Here is a 24,491-nt window from a genome sequence, read left to right as displayed (position 1 = left end):
CTTATGTCACCGAACTCACCATTGTTATTCGACAGCAAATAATGATTCAACAAGAAAAATACAAGGGCTCGAATATTCAATTTCTGTTTGGTCATATTCTTACTAGGCCTAAAGTGGTGTTTTACAAGTTTTGCCAAATTAACCTCATCACCTACAACAACTTCAGCAAGCATGTTAGCATCTAGTCCTCGGAAAGCCCCTATGGTTGTTTTACTCTCTTCAATAGTGCCAGGAGTGGCAGGGGTAGCATTAGTAGGATAACCAAGGATCACAGCAAATTCATCTGGCAAAGGACATATTTCGTTGCCCCGAAAGAAAAAAACATGATGATCGGAATCCCAAAAGCTTAGGGCTGCGTGCAGCAAATTATAGTCAATGCTAATTTGTTGTAAGCCTAAAAGTGCCTCTAAGTGGTATTCTTTCAACAAAGCCTTTTCTGTAGGATTAAGGGCCCGTAGCCAACGCCTAACAGTCCGTTGGAGTGAGAAAGTGGGAATCGACATGACGAAAGCAAGGAGTAATTAAAACACAGCAAAGAAAGAAGGAAATTGATAGTGATGGAAAATAGGGACGTATCTAGCCTCTATATATAGCTGAACGCATCAAGTGACATCCTGATCCCATTCGGAAACGCGTTAAGAAATCCGAAAGTCAAAATTCGCCAGGAAAGGACTTTCAGCGCCCGAAGCTGGGCGCCGAAATAATTAACGCCCAGCCTTGGGCGCCGAAAATGCAGCCCAAGGCCCAGATTTCACAAAACGCGGAGCAGGAAAAGACTTAAAACCGTGATGCTAGACACGAGGCCCTATGTACAATTAAGATCAAGCCCAAAAGCACCTTTAAGCTCCCAAATAGCAAAAATGAATGGTAAAACTTGGTCGAAACTTAGACTTGTCTCAAGAAACATAGATGTACACTTTTCAAAATAAAAAATATCAAGGTCATTCTTCGAAACACCAAAAAAATGTTGTTAAGTCGTTGGTTTCTCAAATAAAAAATGTTTGTCTGTCAAAGGATTAAATCGGGCCAAGCTAAACCGAATGATATTAAACTTTGTCGCCCGAAGACTGAAGTCGCACCCCATGACTTCGCCAAAGTAGCACACCACTATGAAAGGTCGCTCGCACATACGAGCTCGACCCCAAACATGATTAAAAGACGTTATGAAGTATGCGAAAAATGACCGCCAAAGCCCGAGTGCTTGGGGGCTCGCGAAAAGTATACTCCAACAGAGAGCGCGCAATCAAAATCACATTCCCGGGCTGCGCTATACGCCGTCCCATGTTTGGATGACCTCAAAAGAACTGGTTCGACCTCAGAAAATGGTCGTCATTGACATTTGTACATGGTCCTCTGGTCAAAGACCAAGTAGTGGCAAAAACCGAGCCATAAAGACTAGCTCAAAACCACCAAAGAAGATGACCACAAAACAATGGTCCGTCTAAGCACGTTGTCACCCACATTCAGGCTACAACTAAATCCGATCATCCCTCGAAAGAATTTGCTCCTGCGAGAATGAATAAGAAAAGAAATTCTCAAAGAAATCACAAAGACAAATGAAATAGGGACTTGCCCACCTCAATCGGGCAAGATCGCGCCACGAACCGCGCGAGTTCCAAATAGAAAAACAAGTTCAGGGACGCCCACCCTTAGCGGACAGGGTTCGCCCACCCTCAGCGGGCGGGGTCTGCGTCACTAGCCGCGCAGATCCTCAGTTTTCGAAAAATAGAATCTTCAAATAACAAAATGAAACAGGCTCGCCATCTTTAGCCGGCAGGGTCTACGTCACAAACCGCGTAGGTCCTTATCTTCAAATTTCAAAAACACATTCGTCTACTTCTATCGGACAGGGTGTCCACCCTTAGCGGAAAGGCTCGCCATCTTTAGCCGACGGGGTCTGCGTCACTAACCGCGCAGGTCCTTAGTCGCAAGTAATTAAATTTCAATAAGGGACTCTATTTTTTATTCTTGTTATTCTATAGGCTTTAACATTTTTGCAAATTTGTTGGACCGAATCATGGATTGCCTACGTATCCACCTTAAATAGATTTAATTTGGAATCAGGTCTTGCGTAGTTCTTAGCCAGAAAATGGTTTCTTAGAATGCCGACTTTAAACAAGTACGTTCGAGTGGAATCGTAATGTTTGAAATAGGGTGAAATAAGTGAAGTTTATTATTATTTTAATCTGCTGCTTTGCCGTAAGCCAAAAATTTGTTTTATTTTTTAAGTACATGTATTTGCACAAGAATCTTTTCATGTATTTTTTGGTACGTATATCTGAATACGTGTTGTACCCCTCTAAGTGTTCGTTATTTTTTCGTGTATGTGCGGATAAAATGACGAGCACTTCTGGACAAAATTTGGCAAGCAGAGAGAATCAGCGCCCAGGCTGGGGCGTTAAAGATTTCGGCACCCAGCTCTGGGCGCGGAAAATGATATCTGGGCGGATCTTTTTTGTTGCGCTAAATGCTTCTTTTTTAGACGAACTTTAAAGGTGTTTTGCAAAGTTTCATTTTTTTTTATGTTAAGCGTAGAATGTACTTTTCATTTGTCTTTTTTTATTTGTGACTCAAGATGTCTTGAAAGATGGGTTGACTGGGATAGGATAATTTGTATAGGTATTAGTCAAGCATGAGGATTGAAAAGGGTAGAAGATCGTAGAACTTTATGTAGTTTTTGTGGTATGATTTGGATTGGTTGACTCAATTCTTTTCCTTCGTTTACTTGGGTAAATTTCGCACTTTGGGAGGTACGGGCTAAATATTTCATGGCTCGCTCTTTTCGCTCTCCCTTTTCTCTTTCTCTTTAAGTATTTCATGGCTCGCTCTTTTCGCTCTCCCTTTTCTCTTTCTCTTTTTTCTTTTTTGCTTGGGATTTCTCCCCCTTTTTACTTGGGCTAAAAGGTAGATGGTTGTGGTCTTTGAGTCATGAGGCGAGACTGAGTGAGCCTCGTTTGGTAGGCCTATAGTGGACCTTTAATTTTAATAGGCCTAGGGTGGACCTTTAAATTGTCTTACTTTTCAAGGGTATCTAGTCGTTTCTTGAAATGTGCAAATAGCGTAGATTCAAAATGTTGTTTTACTTTATTGAAATTTAACGAAAGAATTACATCGAAAATAAATTTTTTTGCTTCTTTTCAGATTCCAGTTTTCGGGATTTAATTGGAAGTTGTGATTTAGACTCGAACTTTCATTAATTTTTTGATTATAACTCGTGTATGAATACAAGGAGGTGGCCTAGACTCAAAATAATGACGTGGGATAAGCCTATAATACTTGACCAAGCGACTCTTAGACTTAGGCTAATTGGACCATAACTTTCGTTGGTTGACACTTTAGATTTTAACCCTTGGGTGTTCATTGTTCATGCGCCATTTTGCTTAATGTTGGCAAGCTAGTTAGTTGGGGAGATCGAATTTCATTTTCGCAAGACTAGAATCATTAGTGCGGCTTCCCTCTTAGTGTGTATTTCTTTACCACGATGGTAGCCTTATGGCATGCCGATTTGGGTATTTTCATGGTTCGTCATGTTGCGTTCATGGAAAATCTTTTAGTCTGTACTTAGGAGTATTTCAAGGAGCGAGTGGCTCAAGAGGACTATGATAGTCGTGACCCAATGTGATCATAAGCCTTGAGGCCATTAATTTTTTGCCAATGGTATTGACACCTTAGGTTCACTTTGGGGGTTGTGCGACTATGGAGGGATGATTTTCAGAATGTGGCTGTTTCCATTTTGCAAATACTATAATATATTCTTTTTATTGGTGAGAGAGAGTATTGAGGCCGTAGAGTTTTAGCAGGGGATGACAATTACATATGGGTGCTTATTGATTTAAATGTTAGGAAGGGAGACTCAATATGGTTTAACCTTTTAACTTGCCGAACGACACCAAGCATTAGGATCGATTCTATGTATAAGGCAACTAAGACTTAGGATTTAGATTGTACTTTGGCATAGCTTAGTCTAGACTCGGATTTATTTATTTTTTATTCGAACATTATTTTTCCTTGAAAACTTTATTTGAACATCATTTTTTGAATACTTTGCCCATGTGACATTCAAGGTTATTTTAATTAGCATGTTCGGTTTTGGTGCCGAACATTGTCGTCATAGGAGGCCTAATGACGACACAGAGTTGTTTATTTTATAAGTCGTTCTTAGAATCGAGTGCCTTTTTTCATACGTCCTTGTAGCAATTTTGTTACGAAATTATTGCTACGTGTATTTTATGCGCGGGCATCGAGGCTGCTGTGCCTGACCAAAAGGCCAGGCACCAACTTCAGCGCCCAGCGGAGGACGTTGGAAATTATTGGCGCCCAGCCAGGGGCGCTGAAAATGCGTCCCTGACTGGTACTCGTATTCTGTTCGCGTATATTTTTTTGTACATGCGACTTAATTTTGCGTGCTTGCCTAATAACGTCCTTTACGCGTTGTGCAGCGTTGTGGGATTCGTTACGGGCCATCCTGAGCGTCGCTTATTTTTGTGGCGATCGTTAGGCGTTGCGGAACACGTATTTTAGTATAACTCTTTGGCCAATTGGTGTTTATGATGTTAGGTTATGATACATATGACAATTCATAAATCATGCGGAAAAACCATAAACCCAGGAAAACATATTATTTACACATAATCATTTAGCATAGATTAGATGCATACTCTTTGTTGCGTGCCTTCCCTAGCTGCGCCCGAACCGAACAAGAACAAGTCTTTAGGACTCCAAGTGTCGTCCCTCCGTAGATAGTCCACAGCACGTCCGGATCCGCCTTAAGATTGACCAACTAGAATCGCCCTTAAGGTACTATTATTTTCGGCACTTTATAGGCAAATGTGTGACTGAATTTTTCTCTCAAAAACTCACTTTGAATACTTTGAAACTTGTGTTATAAATTGTGAGCCCTAGCCTCATATTTATAGCGGTATGGAAAGGGAATCGAAATCCTATTCAGATACAAATTAATTAAACCTAGAATCCTACAAGAACTCTAATTTAATTAATTTATCAAATAGAATTAGGAATTTAATCATTAACCGAACTCTGCATGTTTTAGGAAACGTGCACGAACACAAACACTTGCACACACACGCACGGCAGCCACGATGGGCCCCATGCGTGCGCGCGAGCAGCAGCCCACTCAGCGCCCGCGCGCGCTGCGCGCTGCGCGTGCTGTGCGCGCTGTGCGCGCTGCGCGCGCTGTGCGCGCTGCGCGCTGCGCGCAGCCTGCTGGGCCTGGCCTTGCGCTGGGCCTGGCGTGGCTGTTTGTGCGGCGCGCTTGGCTTGGTGGGCGATGGCCTGGCTTCGTGCTGGGCCTCGTCCGGCAGGCCTCGTCCGATGCTTATTCGTACGATGCGCTTCCGATTAAATTTTCCGATTCCGGAATTCATTTCCGATACGAACAATATTTAATATTTCCGATTCCGGAATTAATTTCCGTTTCGAACAAATATTTAATATTTCCGTTTCCGGAATTATTTTCCGATTCCGGTAATATTTCCGATTCTGACAATATTTCCGTTTCCGGCAATATTTCCGATTCTGGCAATATTTCCATTTCCGATAATATTTTCCGACACGTACCATGTTTCCGTTTCCGGCAACATCTACGACTTGGATAATATTTATATTTCCGATACGATCCATATTTCCGTTTCCGGCAATATCATCGTTTCCGGAGTATTCATTCCTTGCCTGTGACGATCTTAGCTCCCACTGAAACCAAGATCCGTCGGTTCCGAATATTCATAGATGGAGTATTTAATGCTATTAAATACTTGATCCGTTTACGTACTATTTGTGTGACCCTACGGGTTCAGTCAAGAGTAAGCTGTGGATTAATATCATTAATTCCACTTGAACTGAAGCGGCCTCTAGCTAGGCATTCAGCTCACTTGATCTCACTGAATTATTAACTTGTTAATTAATACTGAACCGCATTTATTAGACTTAACATAGAATGCATACTTGGACCAAGGGCATTATTTCCTTCAGTCTCCCACTTGTCCTTAGGGACAAGTGTGCATTTCCTAATTCCTTTGTCGCTCGATGCTTGCTCTTGAACATAAGGTAAGAGTTGTCATCCTTATTATGTCCAGAGGTGTTCCTCGGTTTCAGAGTTCAACTGATCAAATAAACAGATAATCATAGCCTATGATTCATCCGAGCACGGCCATGCATTTCACAGTTTCTAGCTCTCCGAGTGGCCTTGTACAACTTTTAAGCATCTCATCCCGATTTATGGGAGGACAATCCCAATCTTGCGATCTTGAGATTAGACTTCGTTTGATAGGTGATTACCTGAGCGTTGCCTTTATAGCCTTCTTTTACGGTGCGACGGTTGGTCAACGTCAAAGCAACCAGTTATCAAACAAGTAATCTCAAATCACTCGGGTATTGAGGATTTAGTGTCTAATAATTTTAATGAAATTTACTTATGACAGATTTTCATCTCTTACAGTAAAGTTTCATAGGTCTTGTCCGATACTAGTCTTCCCAAAGTAAGTATCTATGCAAATGATTATGACATTGCCATGTCCACATAGTTCAAGAAACAGAACTACTAGTCATCTTGCATTCTAATCGTCTAACGTTTTCTATGCGTCCAATTTTATAGAAAACTCCGATTAGGGACCATTTTCAACCTTTGACATTCAAGTTCACTTGATAGACATTTCTTAGTCACAGGACTGGTCCTGACAGTCTATCTTGAATATATCGTCAAATTGAAGGGACTCATCATTTAATAAACCACAAATTAAATGGAAAAATGAATTCTTTTCATTTATTGTGAATGATTAACCGATAATGTTTTACAAAGATTTAAACTCTAAAACTTTAAAACATTAAACAGAGACATCAAAGCCATTCTCCAATATGCTTGATTCCCATAGCTGCAGTGTGCGAGTTGTGCTTCGCCTGCGGCAGAGGTTTAGTTAATGGATCTGATATGTTGTCATCAGTTCCAATTTTGCTTATCTCGACTTCTTTTCTTTCAACGAACTCTCGTAGAAGGTGAAATCTACGAAGTACATGCTTGACTCTCTGGTGGTGTCTAGGCTCTTTTGCCTGTGCAATAGCTCCGTTATTATCACAATACAGGGCTATTGGTCCTTTAATGGAGGGGACTACACCAAGTTCTCCTATGAACTTCCTTAGCCATATAGCTTCCTTTGCTGCTTCATGTGCAGCAATGTACTCCGCTTCAGTTGTAGAATCCGCAATGGTGCTTTGCTTAGCACTTTTCCAGCTTACTGCTCCTCCGTTGAGGCAGAAGACAAACCCAGACTGTGATCTGAAATCATCTTTGTCGGTTTGGAAACTTGCGTCCGTATAGCCTTTAACAATTAATTCATCATCTCCACCATAGACCAGGAAGTCATCTTTGCGCCTTTTCAGGTACTTCAGAATATTCTTGGCAGCAGTCCAATGCGCCTCTCCTGGGTCTGACTGGTATCTGCTCGTAGCACTGAGTGCGTACGCAACATCCGGGCGTGTACATATCATAGCATACATTATTGAACCAATCAATGATGCATATGGAATCCCATTCATTCGTCTACGCTCATCAAGTGTTTTTGGGCACTGAGTCTTGCTTAGAGTCATTCCATGAGACATGGGTAGGTAGCCTCGCTTGGAGTCCGCCATCTTGAACCTATCAAGCACCTTATTGATATAAGTGCTTTGACTAAGTCCAATCATCTTTTTAGATCTATCTCTGTAAATCTTGATGCCCAATATGTACTGTGCTTCTCCTAGATCCTTCATCGAAAAACATTTCCCAAGCCAAATCTTGACAGAGTTCAACATAGGAATGTCATTTCCGATAAGCAATATGTCGTCGACATATAATACTAGGAAAGCAATTTTGCTCCCACTGACCTTCTTGTATACACAAGATTCGTCCGCGTTCTTGATGAAACCAAAGTCACTGACTGCTTCATCAAAACGTATATTCCAGCTCCTGGATGCCTGCTTCAATCCGTAGATTGACTTCTTTAGCTTGCATACCTTTTTAGCATTCTTTGGATCCTCAAAACCTTCAGGCTGTGTCATAAACACAGTTTCTGTTAAAACGCCGTTTAAGAAAGCAGTTTTGACATCCATCTGCCATATTTCGTAATCGTAATATGCAGCGATTGCTAACATTATTCGAATAGACTTTAGCATTGCAACTGGTGAAAAGGTTTCATCGTAATCCACACCGTGGACTTGCCTGTAACCTTTTGCAACCAATCTAGCTTTGAAAACTTCAAGTTTCCCATCCTTGTCCTTTTTCAGTTTGAAAACCCATTTGCTTCCAATGGCTTGGTAGCCATCTGGCAAATCGACCAAATCCCATACTTGGTTTTCAGACATGGAGTCTAATTCAGATTGCATGGCTTCTTGCCATTGCTTGGAGCTAGGGCTCGTCATAGCTTGCTTGTAAGTCGCAGGTTCATCACTTTCAAGTAATAGAACGTCATAGCTCTCGTTCGTCAAAATACCTAAGTACCTTTCCGGTTGAGATCTATATCTTTGCGATCTACGCGGGGTAACATTTCTAGATTGACCATGATTCTCACCAGATTCTTCTAAAGATCTCTGAGTTTCATCCTGAATGTCATCTTGAGCATTCTCTAGAGTTTGTTGTTCGACTCGAATTTCTTCGAGGTCTACTTTTCTCCCACTTGTCATTTTGGAAATGTGATCCTTCTCCAAAAAGACACCATCTCGAGCAACAAACACTTTGTTCTCAGATGTATTGTAGAAGTAATACCCCTTTGTTTCCTTTGGATAGCCCACAAGGATACATTTGTCAGATTTTGGATGAAGTTTGTCTGAAATTAATCGTTTGACGTATACTTCACATCCCCAAATCTTAAGAAAAGACACATTTGGAGGCTTTCCAAACCATAATTCGTATGGAGTCTTTTCGGCAGCTTTAGACGGAGCTCTATTTATAGTGAGTGCAGCTGTATTTAGTGCATGTCCCCAAAATTCTAATGGAAGTTCGGCCTGACCCATCATTGACCTGACCATGTCTAGCAAGGTTCTGTTCCTCCGTTCTGACACACCGTTCCATTGTGGTGTTCCAGGAGGAGTCAATTCTGATAGAATTCCACATTCTTTCAGATGGTCATCAAATTCATAGCTCAGATATTCACCGCCTCTATCAGACCGCAGTGCCTTAATCTTCTTGCCTAATTGATTCTCTACTTCACTCTGAAATTCCTTGAATTTGTCAAAGGATTCAGACTTATGCTTCATTAGGTAGACATAACCATACCTACTGAAGTCATCAGTGAAAGTGATAAAGTAGCTGAAACCACCTCTAGCATTTGTACTCATTGGTCCACATACATCTGTATGGATTAAACCCAATAGTTCATTTGCTCTTTCTCCAACTTTAGAGAAAGGTTGCTTTGTCATTTTGCCAAGTAAACATGATTCGCATTTACCATAATCCTCTAAGTCAAATGGTTCTAGAATTCCTTCTCTTTGAAGTCTTTCTAAGCGTTTCAAGTTTATATGGCCTAATCGACAATGCCACAGATAGGTGAGATCTGAATCATCCTTTTTGGCCTTTTTGGTATTTATGTTATATACTTGTTTGTCGTGATCTAATAAATAAAGTCCATTGACTAATCTAGCAGATCCATAAAACATCTCTTTAAAATAAAACGAACAACTATTGTCTTTTATTATAAAGGAAAATCCCTTAGCATCTAAGCAAGAAACTGAAATGATGTTTTTAGTAAGACTTGGAACATGGAAACATTCTTCCAGTTCCAAAACTAGCCCGGAGGGCAACGACAAATAGTAAGTTCCTACAGCTAATGCAGCAATCCGTGCTCCATTTCCCACTCGTAGGTCGACTTCACCCTTGCTTAACTTTCTACTTCTTCTTAGTCCCTGTGGATTGGAACATAAGTGTGAGCCACAACCTGTATCTAATACCCAAGAAGTTGAATTAGCAAGTATACAGTCTATAACGAAAATACCTGAAGATGGAACGACTGTTCCGTTCTTCTGATCTTCCTTTAGCTTTGGACATTTTGTTTTGTAATGGCCTATTCCATCACAATAAAGACAGCTTGATGTGGACTTGTCCTGCTTTGATTTAGCATTGCCCTTGGACTTTCCACCTTTCTTGAATGGTCTCTTTCTAGCCTTGAGTAAATCTTTGGCTTCACAGTCCAGTACTATTTCAGCCTTTCTGACAAGGTGAATAAATTCTGCAACTGTTTCTTCTCTTGGTTCACTTAGGTATAGTTGCTTGAAGCGACCAAACCCACTGTGTAGTGAATTGAGCAAGACAGAGACTGCCATCCTTTCGCTTATTGGTGTTCCTAGTAGACTTAGGCGATCAAAACATGAACACATAAGATCCACATGGAACCTCAGTGGGACGCCTACCCTTTGTTTAGTGCGAAGGAGCTGAACATGTGTTTCTTGGACCTCCATCCTATAACACCTGTTGGGAGAACTAACCTTTAGACCAGACATTGATTCAATCAACTCATGGACGTTCAGGTCCCTGTCCTCCGTACTTCCACGACAGATATCCCTCAGATTTTTGATGAGCGTAAAAGGTTCATAGGCTACAAACCTTCTAGCCCAATCATCAGGGATATTGTTCAGCATGAGACTCATAACCTTTTTGAGATCCGCATCCCAGGCGTAAAATCTCTCAGGGGTCATGTCTCTGGCATAGTAGCTTGGCATGGGATGTGACAATACATACTCAAGCCCATTGAGTTTGACTATTTCAACTAGCTTAGCTTCCCATTCAAGAAAATTTGTCAGGTTCAGCTTGACCATAAGCTCAGAACCCATGATGATGTTTTGATTGTTGTTTGCCATATTAAAACTACAATTGAAAAGAATAAACAAATAAATAACCATTCACAGTTTCTCTTAATAAACTTAAATTCTAGCATACATGCATAATTCAATGTTTATTAAGCATTTTATTCAAATTATGTGTTCCGGCAGGTGTGAATAAAATGATTCCAAGATCCTAAAATCATTGAAGAACTAAGCACAGTTTGTCGACTTAATCCTAGAACATCTTAGGTAAGCAAAAGCCTTTTGCTAATAGTCTAGAAACTATTCTTGGTTGATAGGTACGTCTAAGAACTTATTAGGTAAACCTATCGAATTTGCCACGACATAAAAGGACTCCTTACTTATATCGTTGAGTTTCACCAAAACTAACATGTACTCACAATTATTTGTGTACCTTGCCCCTTTAGGACCAATAAGTAACACCTCGCTGAGCGAAAACTATTACTAGATTGATGTAAAGGATATCCAAGCAAGTGTATATTTTGGCATGGCACCTTTTAACTCAATTTTTAAGTTTGGAACTTAAGGCTCTTACTATGTTGGTTAGATTTTAAGTGAACTAAAATCCTTAATCATGCAACATAATCAAGCTTTTGATCTCATGCATTTTAAGACATATTTAAAACAATAAATAACTTAAAACATGCATAAGATATTTGTGATCTAGTATGGCCCGACTTCATTTTGAAACTTTGACTTCAAAGTCCGTCTTGAAAATCTCCGTGGGAGGCACCATTTTCTTCAAATAGGATAAGCTATAACTAATTACAACTATTTGATGGTTGGCAGACCATATTTGAATTGAAAAATAACTTTGGTACTTTAGACCAATTACATTCAAATTAATGGTACGCAGACCATATTTTCTATCCTATTTGGGCCATACTAGTCACTTCATAACCTGCAAAACAGTACATATACAATATATACCATTCACCCATTCATTATCATGAATGGCCCACATAGCTGGTTAGTAAAACACATTATGCATCACGTAAACATTTGCAGCAATTAATCAAGGGCACCAATAATCTACCAATTATTCAGTCCTTATTAATTCTAATCAAGTTGTTTTAACCTTAAGGATTTGTAGACCTAATCAAGAGTTTATGACTAAAAAGCGCTCCCACTTAAACCAATAAATTCATATGCTTTACCAATTTTAAACATAAAAATGTATTTCTAGTCTAACCGGAAACATACAAATTTAATTAAAATTTAAAGCTCATATAAATTTATAATTGAATCCAAAAAGTTTAATTTAATTTCAGTCGCATTTAAATTAATTCATGATTTTAATTTTAGTAAAATAATTAGAATAAATAACATTTATTATAATTATAATATTCAAAATTAAAATCCAAGAAAATAATTTAAATTATTAATTTTAAAATTAATTAAAATTACGTGAACTGAAATTTTCAAATTAAACATTCAAAACGATCTAATCGTAACGCAAACACCCTACGCGTTGCACGCCCATGGGCCGCACGCACACAACCATTGCTGGCCATGTGCGCGCAGCCCATGCGCTCGTCGCATAGCTGCTGCATCCCTATCGCAAGCCTCCGCACGCATTGGTGCTCGCTGCGCGCGCCAGCGCTCATCGCACGCGGGCTATCGCTCGCAGTGCGCGCGCGACATCGCTCGCTGGGCGCGCGACATCGCTCGTTGGGCGCGCGACATCGCTCGCTGGGCGCGCGACATCGCTCGCTGTGCGCGCGAGCAATGCTAGGCGCAGCGCTCGTGGCACGCGAGCTTGCGCTCGCTGCGCGCGAGGCTGCGCGCTCTTGTGCGAGGCAGCGCGCATTGTGGCGCAGCTCGCTTGCTGCCCACACGCGACTGCCTTGGCTCGCCCTACGCCCATGCCCATTCGTCCATTGGTCGTGGCACACGACACAAGGCAGGGCTGCTGCCTTGTGCTCGTGCACTACGCCCTTGCTCATTGCATTCGTGCCGCACGGGCGACGAGCTCCCTTGCTCGTCGTCGCATGCCCGCATTATACAACACCCCTTAAGGGTAACACGAAGCGTCCATTGCTTCGTGCGTGCAAGTTTTATGAACGAATCGCATAAAATTTTAAAATTTATATTTAAAATTAATGACAAATTAATAAATAATATTAATTTCATAATTTTAGGGCGAAAAAATCGAAAATTTATTATCCAATTGATTTCCGATTGTTATGGATTCAAGTCTAGGTCATAAAAATTTAAAATTTATCGTAAATTTACAATTTTTATGGTGGTTTTTAATCATAGGTTTCTAATTAAATTACAATTAATTATGAAAATCAAATTAATTCTAAATTATTTTAATTTTCAACAAATTAATCATAATTAATAATTAGATTGCATAATTAACAAGACTAGGCATTCAAACTTGTTAAACATATGCAGTAGGTCAATCAAAAATTCAAGATTTATCAACAAGAATCGCAAATATTTAATTTAACATCTTAAATTTACGAAATTTTGCATTCGAAAAACTAAAACCTTCGAAAAGTCATAGTTAGGCTTCGAATTTGAGAATTCTGGGTTCGGCAGAAAAATACTCTTTTTGTCAAAATTTTAGAATGCCTTTTACATGCGGAATTGACACAAAAATCACTCAATTCGGATGAGTAACGAAGAAACTGCCGAAAAACTGCGTACGTATAATTAAATAAACGCAATTTGCAATTAATTAACAATTACGAAAATTAATCACCCCTTTTAATTCTTGCAAATTTGTAATATTTAACCATGTTCATGCAATTTAGATTATAAAAATAATAAGGGGCTCGTGATACCACTGTTAGGTTATGATACATATGACAATTCATAAATCATGCGGAAAAACCATAAACCCAGGAAAACATATTATTTACACATAATCATTTAGCATAGATTAGATGCATACTCTTTGTTGCGTGCCTTCCCTAGCTGCGCCCGAACCGAACAAGAACAAGTCTTTAGGACTCCAAGTGTCGTCCCTCCGTAGATAGTCCACAGCACGTCCGGATCCGCCTTAAGATTGACCAACTAGAATCGCCCTTAAGGTACTATTATTTTCGGCACTTTATAGGCAAATGTGTGACTGAATTTTTCTCTCAAAAACTCACTTTGAATACTTTGAAACTTGTGTTATAAATTGTGAGCCCTAGCCTCATATTTATAGCGGTATGGAAAGGGAATCGAAATCCTATTCAGATACAAATTAATTAAACCTAGAATCCTACAAGAACTCTAATTTAATTAATTTATCAAATAGAATTAGGAATTTAATCATTAACCGAACTCTGCATGTTTTAGGAAACGTGCACGAACACAAACACTTGCACACACACGCACGGCAGCCACGATGGGCCCCATGCGTGCGCGCGAGCAGCAGCCCACTCAGCGCCCGCGCGCGCTGCGCGCTGCGCGTGCTGTGCGCGCTGTGCGCTGCGCGTGCTGTGCGCGCTGTGCGCGCTGCGCGCTGCGCGCAGCCTGCTGGGCCTGGCCTTGCGCTGGGCCTGGCGTGGCTGTTTGTGCGGCGCGCTTGGCTTGCTGGGCGATGGCCTGGCTTCGTGCTGGGCCTCGTCCGGCAGGCCTCGTCCGATGCTTATTCGTACGATGCGCTTCCGATTAAATTTTCCGATTCCGGAATTCATTTCCGATACGAACAATATTTAATATTTCCGATTCCGGAATTAATTTCCGTTTCGAACAAATATTTAATATTTCCGTTTCCGGAATTATTTTCCGATTCCGGTAATATTTCCGATTCTGACAATATTTCCGTTTCCGGCAATATTTCCGATTCTGGCAATATTTCCATTTCCGATAATATTTTCCGACACGTACCATGTTTCCGTTTCCGGCAACATCTACGACTTGGATAATATTTATATTTCCGATACGATCCATATTTCCGTTTCCGGCAATATCATCGTTTCCGGAGTATTCATTCCTTGCCTGTGACGATCTTAGCTCCCACTGAAACCAAGATCCGTCGGTTCCGAATATTCATAGATGGAGTATTTAATGCTATTAAATACTTGATCCGTTTACGTACTATTTGTGTGACCCTATGGGTTCAGTCAAGAGTAAGTTGTGGATTAATATTATTAATTCCACTTGAACTGAAGCGGCCTCTAGCTAGGCATTCAGCTCACTTGATCTCACTGAATTATTAACTTGTTAATTAATACTGAACCGCATTTATTAGACTTAACATAGAATGCATACTTGGACCAAGGGCATTATTTCCTTCATATGAATGTTTGGACAATTTTTAAGGTCGTTGGTTTTCTAGCATTATTTGTCACACACAATCACATAATTCGCTACACATAACTAACATTACAACATGAGGCAAAATAATAATATGTCATGTAGTTTATGATAGGCTTCTATGGGTAATATTTGCGCCGGCTTGGTACCGATTCTATCGTAGATCCAACACATGCCCCGGTCGAGGTAGTGCCTTCAACAGACGAATTTCGTCCCAAGAGGCCAATCACGATGTAAGCCAAGGGGGCATGCACCAATGAGAGGGACCTAGTGGGCGAGAGATTGGGTGTGGGACGGGTGTACTACTAGCGACAAGTGCCGAGTGGACAACATTCGAAGCGTATGTGTAGACACCTACTTTTGTCCCCATTCCCGAAATGGAAGGTTCGATGATGAAAACGTAAATCTCCACTTGACAACGCATCTCCTATAAAATAACGAATCTCATTACCCCTTTTCATTTCACCCGAAACCTGCTATTTATAGAAACCTGCTATTTATGGAAACCTGCTAAAAATAGTAACTGCCGTAATGGGTAGTTGTTAAAAGTGGCAAGTCATAAAAGATAGAAACCTGTCAGAATTAGGTGTTGCACTCCAACATAAATCCTAAATGAGATAGAAATTGCGAGAGAATCCTATTCCTAATATGATTCGTAAGTAAGAGTCACGTATTAATTAAAATCCTAACGAGCCTAGAGTTCGTAACGGGCCCAGACGCATCCCGTCACAAGGTTAATACGCACTAAAAGACTCAATTAAATCTCAAATACTCCGGATTCTAGGAATCCGAATCTGACTAAGAAAAACAGCCCAGATCCTATTTTCAACGCCTGGCTCTGGGCGCCGAAATCTTCGGCGCCCAGGCCTGGGCGCTGAAAATACCTGGTACGTGTTTTTTCCTAATTCCTCGTGGATTAGAGTTCTGCAATTCTATCTTTCCACGAACTCTTTTCTATAAATAGGGCCTTAAGTTCGACGTGAAAAGGACACAACACACAATTATTATTCTGAGTATTGACTCTACACCCCTAAGCCTAAGCCTCACTACAACATAAACGAGTAAATGCAACGGTCAAATGCAACAGTTAAAGCTATTGCAACGGTGGAATGCAACAGTTAAAGCTATTGCAACGGTGGAATGCAACGGTTTTAACTAATGCAACGGTTTAGTGCAACGGAGTAGTCTGATGCGACGACATTTTACAACAGTTTAATGTATTGCAACGGTTTAGTTCTACGGTATATAAAAGACCGCTGCAGTAGGTGATCAAAAGCTTCTCTTTTTTTCCTTATTAGGCAGGGAAAATAGAAATTGTACGAAGTACGAGGGACTCGGGTCTACAGGGTTCGGAGCAATATCATAAATTTTCATTACCCCATTTTCCAAAATCTTACCCCCCCTTCCTGCTTGCCCCAAAACCCACGCTTTGAGCCTTTCTCTCTCTTCCTCTTCAGGTTCACCACTCCCGTTGTTCGATTACGCTCCACCGTTTTTTCGCTTGCTGTTCATTCTCTTTCATTGCAAGGTCGTTTCTCTTCCTTTTTTTAGTTTCAATTTTCAATTATAATTTTCAATTATAATTTTCAATTTCCCTAATGTCATTAATTTCCGTTCTCTAATCTGATGCAATCGAAATTTAAGGTTAACTTGATGAATGTTGATTGCGGCTATACCTTGAAATCTCCATTTAAATCTCAAATTTCGATAATTACAAGGTAATTTCTTGCTAATCTGTTCATCAACTTCTTAATTTTGTTATGAAATTCGATTTGTTTTCAGTTAATTATTTTTCTTGGTTCTAGGTTTAAGAAATTTGATTGGAGTTAGTAGCGTAGATTGTCTTGGGAATTTCAGATTTTGTACACTTAACATTTTTTTGGGTTTTAGGGTTTAGGTTTAATATTTTTTCGAGTTTAGTTAATTCAATATGCACTTCAGTGAAGTTTCGAGTTTGATTTAGAATACTGTTCTTTCTCGCTTCTTCAATACCTTAATTTTTCCTTGATGTGTTTTTCTCTCTATTTTAGCCTGTAATTTAACTATTTTGTACTTCATATGTGTTTGGTAAGTTGTTCCAATTGATGATTCCATATTGAAAATGATTGTGATAAATAGCATAAATGGTGGTTTTGGTGATGTCTGTTTCCTGTTTCCTGTTTCCTCAATAATCATATCTGGTCATAAGCTAAGTTAGAACACTACAACAAATAACCATTTTAACGGCATTTATTTAGCGGCATTTATGTTAAATGTCGCTTTAGTGTTTACTTGGGTGGCATTTAGTAGTGGCATTTGTTTGAAAAGCCGTCTAAAGCCCAATGGCATTTGTTTGTTTCCCATATGGCGCTTGTTTCGAATAAAAAGCGAAAAAAATGTTTAAGTAAAAACATCCCTCCCAATTACCCAAACACCAAAATATTATGATACCACCACCGTCTGTCCTCCCTCCCTAACTCACTCACTCTCTCTCTAAATCTCTCAACTGTTGTAGGCTTGCAACTACGAATTTGAGTCTCTTTCTGCGATACATCCAGATGCGGTAGATCCTCTTCAAGAAGGTTTTCCATCTCAACTTTAACATATATTCGTTGGCCAAAGGATGTCAATTTGATGAGAGGTTCGACAATTATTGACCAGCAATTCTGGTGAATTTTGTTTTCCCATATATTATAGCCTCTTTATTTTTCATCTTTAATTGCCTCTCAAAATTAGGTTGGATTCTTGACTGGAACATATAGTTGGGTTGTTCTTTTTCCCCTCTCTTTATGCATTTTCTTGTGTTTTCTCTATATTTTTTCTTTGCTAATTAATCAGATATGGGAAGTTAAGAATTTGTGTGTTTATGTTGTTTGTTTATTTGATAATTGGGTTTTGAGAAAATGACATTTTTGGTAGTATTGGTTCTATAAGAGCCTCAAATTGGGGTTTATTTTAGGTTTCACTCACATGTCAATTTAATTACCTGAGTTTTTTTTTGCAAGTTATTATTAAATAAGTGGCCTCAAAACTTTCTTCAGGGTTATATATACAGTACAATTTATGTGGATTTATCTCGAATTCATATTCATGAACTTAAATTTGTTCATATGTCCTTCAAGTTAAGACAAAAATCTTTCTTGATATGTAGTAATATTTTTTGTTTATATGGTCTACTGCTTTTGGGTTGACGATCCACAAAATTTGAGTGCATTAAAACCATGGGAATTCTGTAATAAGGAAAGAATGTGTTTTTTTATGTTTCATCTATGTATGACCTTTCTTCGCATCCATTACCGTAGTTCTCTCTTAAATGACACCCTAGGGTGGTAGAATGTTGATGAGCCATATGTAATTATGTATGCACAGATATAAGGAATTGGATCCGCAATATTGAACAGCATGCTTCAGACAATGTGAACAAGATTTTGGTCGGTAACAAGGCAAACATGGATGAGAGAAAAGGGTAATTTATGTTTCCCCCTCTCTCCCCTTCGATATCTGTCTATAAAATTATAGTGTTTGGTACTGATTTGAGAGTTTCATTTACATGTTGTTCCTACCTCGAAGGGGAAAGCCCTGACTGATGAGTATGGGGTCAAATTCTTTAAAACAGTTAACTTGTTGCAGGTGGTTGCTTTTTTTGCTTATACTTTATCTGTCATCTTCTGCTGAATTGAAAATGTAACAGAGTGCCAAGACAATCTTGAATGTGGAGGGGGTCTTCCTTTCAATAGCAAGGGATATTAAACAGAGACTTGCAGAATATGACTCCAAGGCTAAGGTTGTAAGTCATCATTTACCTGTCTATTTCATGTACATGATCATCGAGAAAAAAGTGATTACCCTTTTGTGGTTATCAGGTTTTGATGTGCATATTGAGAATATCTTTTGTCGTGAACTTAGTATGTATGTATGATCCTGAAGTGCTAGTTTCTTTACCTGCTTGTTAGTTGATTAACGTTGTATAGCTCAACACCACGTTCATAGTGAACTTATAAATTATCACTAGTTATCATAAGATTCCTGAAACCAAAGGGTTTATACCTTTGTTTGTTAGACATGCAGCCTGGTGGGGGACTTAAGATCAATGCAACAGACTTAGGTGCCCCTGTCCCAGCTGCTACCAAGTCGGTTTGCTGTGGCTCTTAAGCTAATTAGCGGATTTTTGGTTGAGGATTTTTGGGTGGATGATCCACAAATTTGAGGCCGTAAGATGGCACAAAATGGAGGAAAATATGAGGCTTATTTCTCGTTCGTCAAGAGCTGGTCTCCAGGTAGTCTTTCCTCCCTTTCCATAAAAAGAAGTTGTAAGGTAGTCCTTTTCATCACCTGATTTATAGTATCTCTTAGTTTTAGTTGTTCGTAGTCGTCGATCAGGTACTACAGGTTTGACTAATAGACTACATATAAGGAGTTGGGATTCATGTTATATTTTCCTGGAATTGGTTATGCCCTCTTGGTAAAGCTTCTGAACTATGATCAAATGTTGCAATTGCAAGTACAATAGTTATGTTGTTGTTTAGCTAATTTTGTTGCTATTTCTTTCCCCCCTTAAGTTTTCAAGTGAACTAAAATCACTTGTTAATCATATTTATACCTTTTATTACTCTATTTTGTTATTCCACTATATCTATTTCCAATTCAGGCAATAACCTTTGAATTTTTTCCCTCAAGTGTTAAGTTTAATATTTGCGCACTTGTAGTTTATTCATGTGACAGAGATTTCATAAGCTAAGTTAGAATTGAATCATGCGCACTTGTAGTTTATTCATGTGACAGAGATTTCTTTGGAATAGATGTTTTATTGCTGTTGGATGTTAGACACGTACCTAAATGAGATAACATATTAGTGTATCTTATTTAAAAGAATCGAACTCTTTTATAAGGTAGTTTTTAACAAAATTACCTTTAAAATAACATTTACTTTGTTTACAATTTGTTCCTTGGTAATTTCCTGAATGTTTGAATGTACAGGTCCTTCAAGAACCAAATTAATTACACAAGAAGGAACGCCAATAATGGGGATTCAAACTTTTTGGTGGTGGATCTTATAAACTAGCGCTACACGCAGCTACATAATTAGAATTATTTTTATTTTCCTTCTGTTATGTCTTTTTGGTTTTGTACAAATATTACTTCATTTTGTAAATTGTCAATAGACGATGTGACGATAATGTGTATATATTTATGGATATTTTTAATAAAAATGAAATTTTATCCCCCGTTGTATTTTATGTTTTTGCCAATACAAATATTTATTGATATGCCCATTAGGTTCTTTGAGCATTGCATAGGTCATAATGCAACGGTTCCTAAATATGACATGAATGTTGCATTAGCTCTATACAGTCGTTGCATTATACGCTAAAGCAACGGTTCTTGTAGATTCCAAGTACCCTTGCATTAGCTATTTGAACCGTTGCATTAGGGACCTAATGCAACGGTCATCATGGATGGGAAAGGACCGTTGCATTAGCCCAATAGAACCGTTGCATCAGGACTAATGCAACGGCAGCAACTGCAACGGTTCATGAACCGTTGCAATAGACATATAGCAACGTTTTTTGGTCCTATTGCAACGGTTTTCAGGGGTTGCATTAGCTCGTTTATGTAGTAGTGCCTCACGCTGCAAAACTGATCACGCGTTCTGTCGCAATCGATCCATAAATCGAACAGAACGTATCCCGTCCTATAATTTGAGATTCGTTAAATAAAAGGAGAAATAGCAAAGTCAAAGTGGTTAGTTTTCTGAGAACCGTGACGCACCTCTCAAGGGTGAGTCGTAATGTGTCCCTTTTCCATGGTTTAATTGCTTTCCTCGCCCTTTTATGAACTGTTAAACTAACTAAAATCTGATTGTTCGATCACGCTTAATAAATATGATATTTTTGGGATATTGGATTATCATGCTAGGTCCCTTAAAACAATCTAAATCAGATAATCGCGTTCGATCTAGTACTATATGTTGCATATTATTAAAATCAACTCAGATTAGCTTAATAGTTAACGCATGTCCCTTCAATTATTTATGCTGAGCTAGTAAGGATATCCTGCCTCTGGAGTTATCGAAGAGCGAGTACTCCTCTCGGTAGTTACAGTCCCCCGAACCCTCAATCTCTACCCTGCGGGTGTACGTTGAGCGATCCCCACCACCAGGGATCACAAGGGAACCTACGGCCGTCGTGGTCAAACATAATTGCATTCCCTTTATGTCACGATAACCGGGTTTTGTCAGTTTTTCTCATTGTCGTTAAATACTGAATGGCGACTCCTAATTACTAGTCAATTGGGTGTAAACTCACAGGAAATCCAATTACAATTGATTTGACAAAAAGAAGCGTCACACCCACGAGGGACGAGGTCACGCATTAGCCTCGTGCTTTTTCGACCCCCTCACAGTGGCGACTCCACTGGGAATAGTGAAGGAAATACTCGTGCTTGTAGGTAATCAAAATAGCCGAAGGGTGAAACGATCCTACCCCGCGTTTATTTCCCAATCAAGTTAGGACGACCTGGAAATCAGCATATTAATGTGAACGGACAGAACCGCATAACGAATCTTGGCTCCCTTGGTGTTTCATCTTGGGAGTTGGGACTAAGGATACCCATCGCCAACCGGGGGGTGCATACGCTTCGAATGTTGTCCACTCGGCACTTTCGCTAGTAGTACACCCGTCCCAAACCCAATCGCTCGCCCATTAGGTCCCTCTCGCCTGCATGCCCCCTTGGCTTGCACTTGCGGGTTGGCCTCTTGAGCGAAATTCGTCTGCTGAAGACACTACCTCGACCGGAGCATGTGTTGGATCTACGATAGAAGCGGTACCAAGCCAGGCGCAAATAACTACCCATAGAAGCCTATCATAAACTACATGACATATTATTATTTCCTCATGATGGAATGTTAGTTATGTGTAGCGAAATATATGATTGTGTGTGACAAACTATCCTAGAAAAACCAACGACCTTAAAAATTGCCCAAACATTCATAAACCAATTTTCCAAAGAGTTATACCGAAACACGTGTTCCGCAAACCCGAACGATCGCCACAAAAATAAGCGACGCTCGGGATGGCCTGTAACGAATCCCACAAACGCTGCACAACGCGTAAAGGACGTTATTAGGCAAGCACGCAAAATCGAAGTCGCATAAACAAAAGTGGACGCAAACAGAAAACGAGAACCAGCTAGGGACGCATTTTCAACGCCCCTGGCTGGGCGCCAGAATTTCTCACGCCCTACGCTGGGCGCTGAAGCTGCTGCTTGGCCTTCTGGTCAGGCGCAGCAGCCTCGGTGCCCGCGTAAAAGGAAAATACGTAGCACAAAAAAAAAACGTTCGTAAAAAGAATTGCTACGAGGGCGTAAGAAAAGCACTCGATTTCAAAAGCGACTCGTAAAAAATTAATAACTCTTTGCGTCGTTGTTAGGCCTCCTACGACGACAACGCTCGGCACTAAAAACCGAACATGCTAATAATTATGAATGTCACACGGGCACGGGCAAGTGTTTCAAAAATCCAAAGAATGACCAAAAGAAAGAACTAAAAAGTGTACCAACAAAAGAAAGAGTGAAAAACCAATAGAGAGAGTCGAAGTCTAGACTAAGTAATACTTGAAACTTTGGGACCTAAACTTTAGCTTATCTTATGCATAGGACTGGCCCTGCCACTTGGTGCCGATCAGGAAATCAACGGTTAGTGCGCCTCGAAGATACATCGCCAACACCAGGTTTAGTGACTCCAAGCTCCGTCCGTCATCCTCTTTTTAAGGATCTCCGCTTCCCCAACCTCGATTCGCACCCTCAAACATGTCCATCGAAGAATTGCAAGAGCAGATGGCTCAAATGACCCAACTCATGGGCCAACTGAAAATGGAAAACGAAGCCTTAGCGGCTGCGCAAGCCAAAAACGACCTCGATAACGAGAAGAGGATTGAAAAAATGGTCCTACAGCAAACCATGGGGAGCAAGTACTTCTCCCTCGATCCTGAACCTTTTCCTGGCAAACTACCAGAAAAGTTTAGTTCATCGGACTTACCAAAGTTTAAAGCCACGGATAATCCCCGTGACCATCTATTCAGCTTTGTGAATTCCATGAACTTGAAAGGCGTGGACAAGTCCATGTATTTACCTGCCTTTCCTTTGTCCTTGGAACCTGTGCCGCTCAAATGGTACTATCACCAGGACCCTAAGCTCTCCCCACTTGGGAAGACTTTGTCAATGTCTTCATCAAGCAATACTCGTCGAACATGGATTTTCAAGACACCATGCGCGAGCTGGAAGTTCTCTTCCAAAAGAAAAATGAGGGTTTCACAACCTACTTTGCTAGATGGAGGGATCAGGCGGCCCAGCTAATCAACAGGCCTCCCGAAACAGAATTGGTCCAAAAATTCATTGACAACCTGGACCCGGCCTACAGACAGCACCTTAGGTACCTGGGACTTGACACTTTCAAAAGAGTTTATGATGTGGGAATAAAGATCGAGGATGATCTCGCAAAAACAATACAAAGTAAGCCCGCATACAAAAGCAATACCTACAACAAGGGCAACACATCCCAAGCCCAAGAAGTCCATGCCGTAGAGGAGACTCTCGCCCGAAGAAGCCCTGGAAGATGGGTCCGAGACCGAAAGTTTGCCCCACTCGGGTCGACTTTGGTACAAGCCTTTGAAAGACTAACCAATCAAGGAAAGTTGAGACCTATAGGCCCCACCCGTGACCCTCCTGTGAAGAACAAATATTGGGTCGAAGGTACTTACTGCAAATTCCATCAAGGAAATGGGCATGACACCGAAAACTGCTGGAATCTAAAACATACGATCCAGGACATGATAGAGGATGAAGTGATACCTCTCCCTAACGTTGGAAAACCCAACAACAACAAGAGCCCACTCGGCTCTTGTCACATCTCTCTCGACCAACCAAAAAATGAGAACTTCGACCCTACGGTGTACATTACGCCCCAAGGTGCACCACCCGCTGTGGTCCCTATGGATCGAATCGAGAGAGAAGTGTGCGGTGTGTGGGATGATGATGCTGGAGATATTTACCTATCTCAAGTGTCGGGCCAGGACCTCTTTACTGAAATTTGGCCCGGGTACGCTCTCATTGACACCACCCCTCAGGAGCCCGAGGTCGACAACCTCACCCGATCCGGAAGGATATACCAACCGGATATTCGCCCACCTCCTATGGACGATATCCCAGTTAGGCAAACTCCTGAGAATGGACGGCACACCACCGTCGCGGAAGTCATTGAAAATCCTCTCTTGAAACAACTAAAAAGAACCAAAGCCGAAATTACCATCTGGGATCTCATGTGTACTTCAAAGGAACATTGCGAAAAGCTTATTCGCTCACTCGACCTCATCTCAGTACCTACAGATATCACACCTGACTCACTGGTTAGCCATGTCACGAGAGATGCCGGAGAA

At 40.4% G+C, this 24,491-nt stretch overlaps 1 long non-coding RNA gene across 8 annotated transcripts; it reads left to right on the top strand.

Annotated features, from left to right (window-relative positions):
• The first annotated feature begins 16,380 nt into the window (after window positions 1–16,380).
• Window positions 16,381–20,282, top strand: LOC110795472 (uncharacterized). 8 transcript variants are annotated; one of them, XR_008932880.1, is made up of 6 exons: window positions 16,394–16,799; window positions 17,576–17,701; window positions 18,430–18,526; window positions 18,752–18,844; window positions 19,121–19,337; window positions 20,038–20,282. It is a non-coding gene; the product is annotated as an uncharacterized lncRNA (long non-coding RNA). The 8 variants fall into 8 exon arrangements; XR_008932878.1 differs by having other exon boundaries at window positions 16,398–16,799; window positions 19,129–19,337; XR_008932883.1 differs by having other exon boundaries at window positions 16,382–16,799; window positions 18,691–19,337.
• The last annotated feature ends 4,209 nt before the right edge of the window (window positions 20,283–24,491 follow it).

This window comes from Spinacia oleracea, chromosome 4 (genome assembly GCF_020520425.1).
Source record: "Spinacia oleracea cultivar Varoflay chromosome 4, BTI_SOV_V1, whole genome shotgun sequence".
NCBI classification, from domain to species: Eukaryota; Viridiplantae; Streptophyta; class Magnoliopsida; order Caryophyllales; family Amaranthaceae; genus Spinacia; species Spinacia oleracea.
This window is presented reverse-complemented; position numbering and strand designations above follow the sequence as displayed.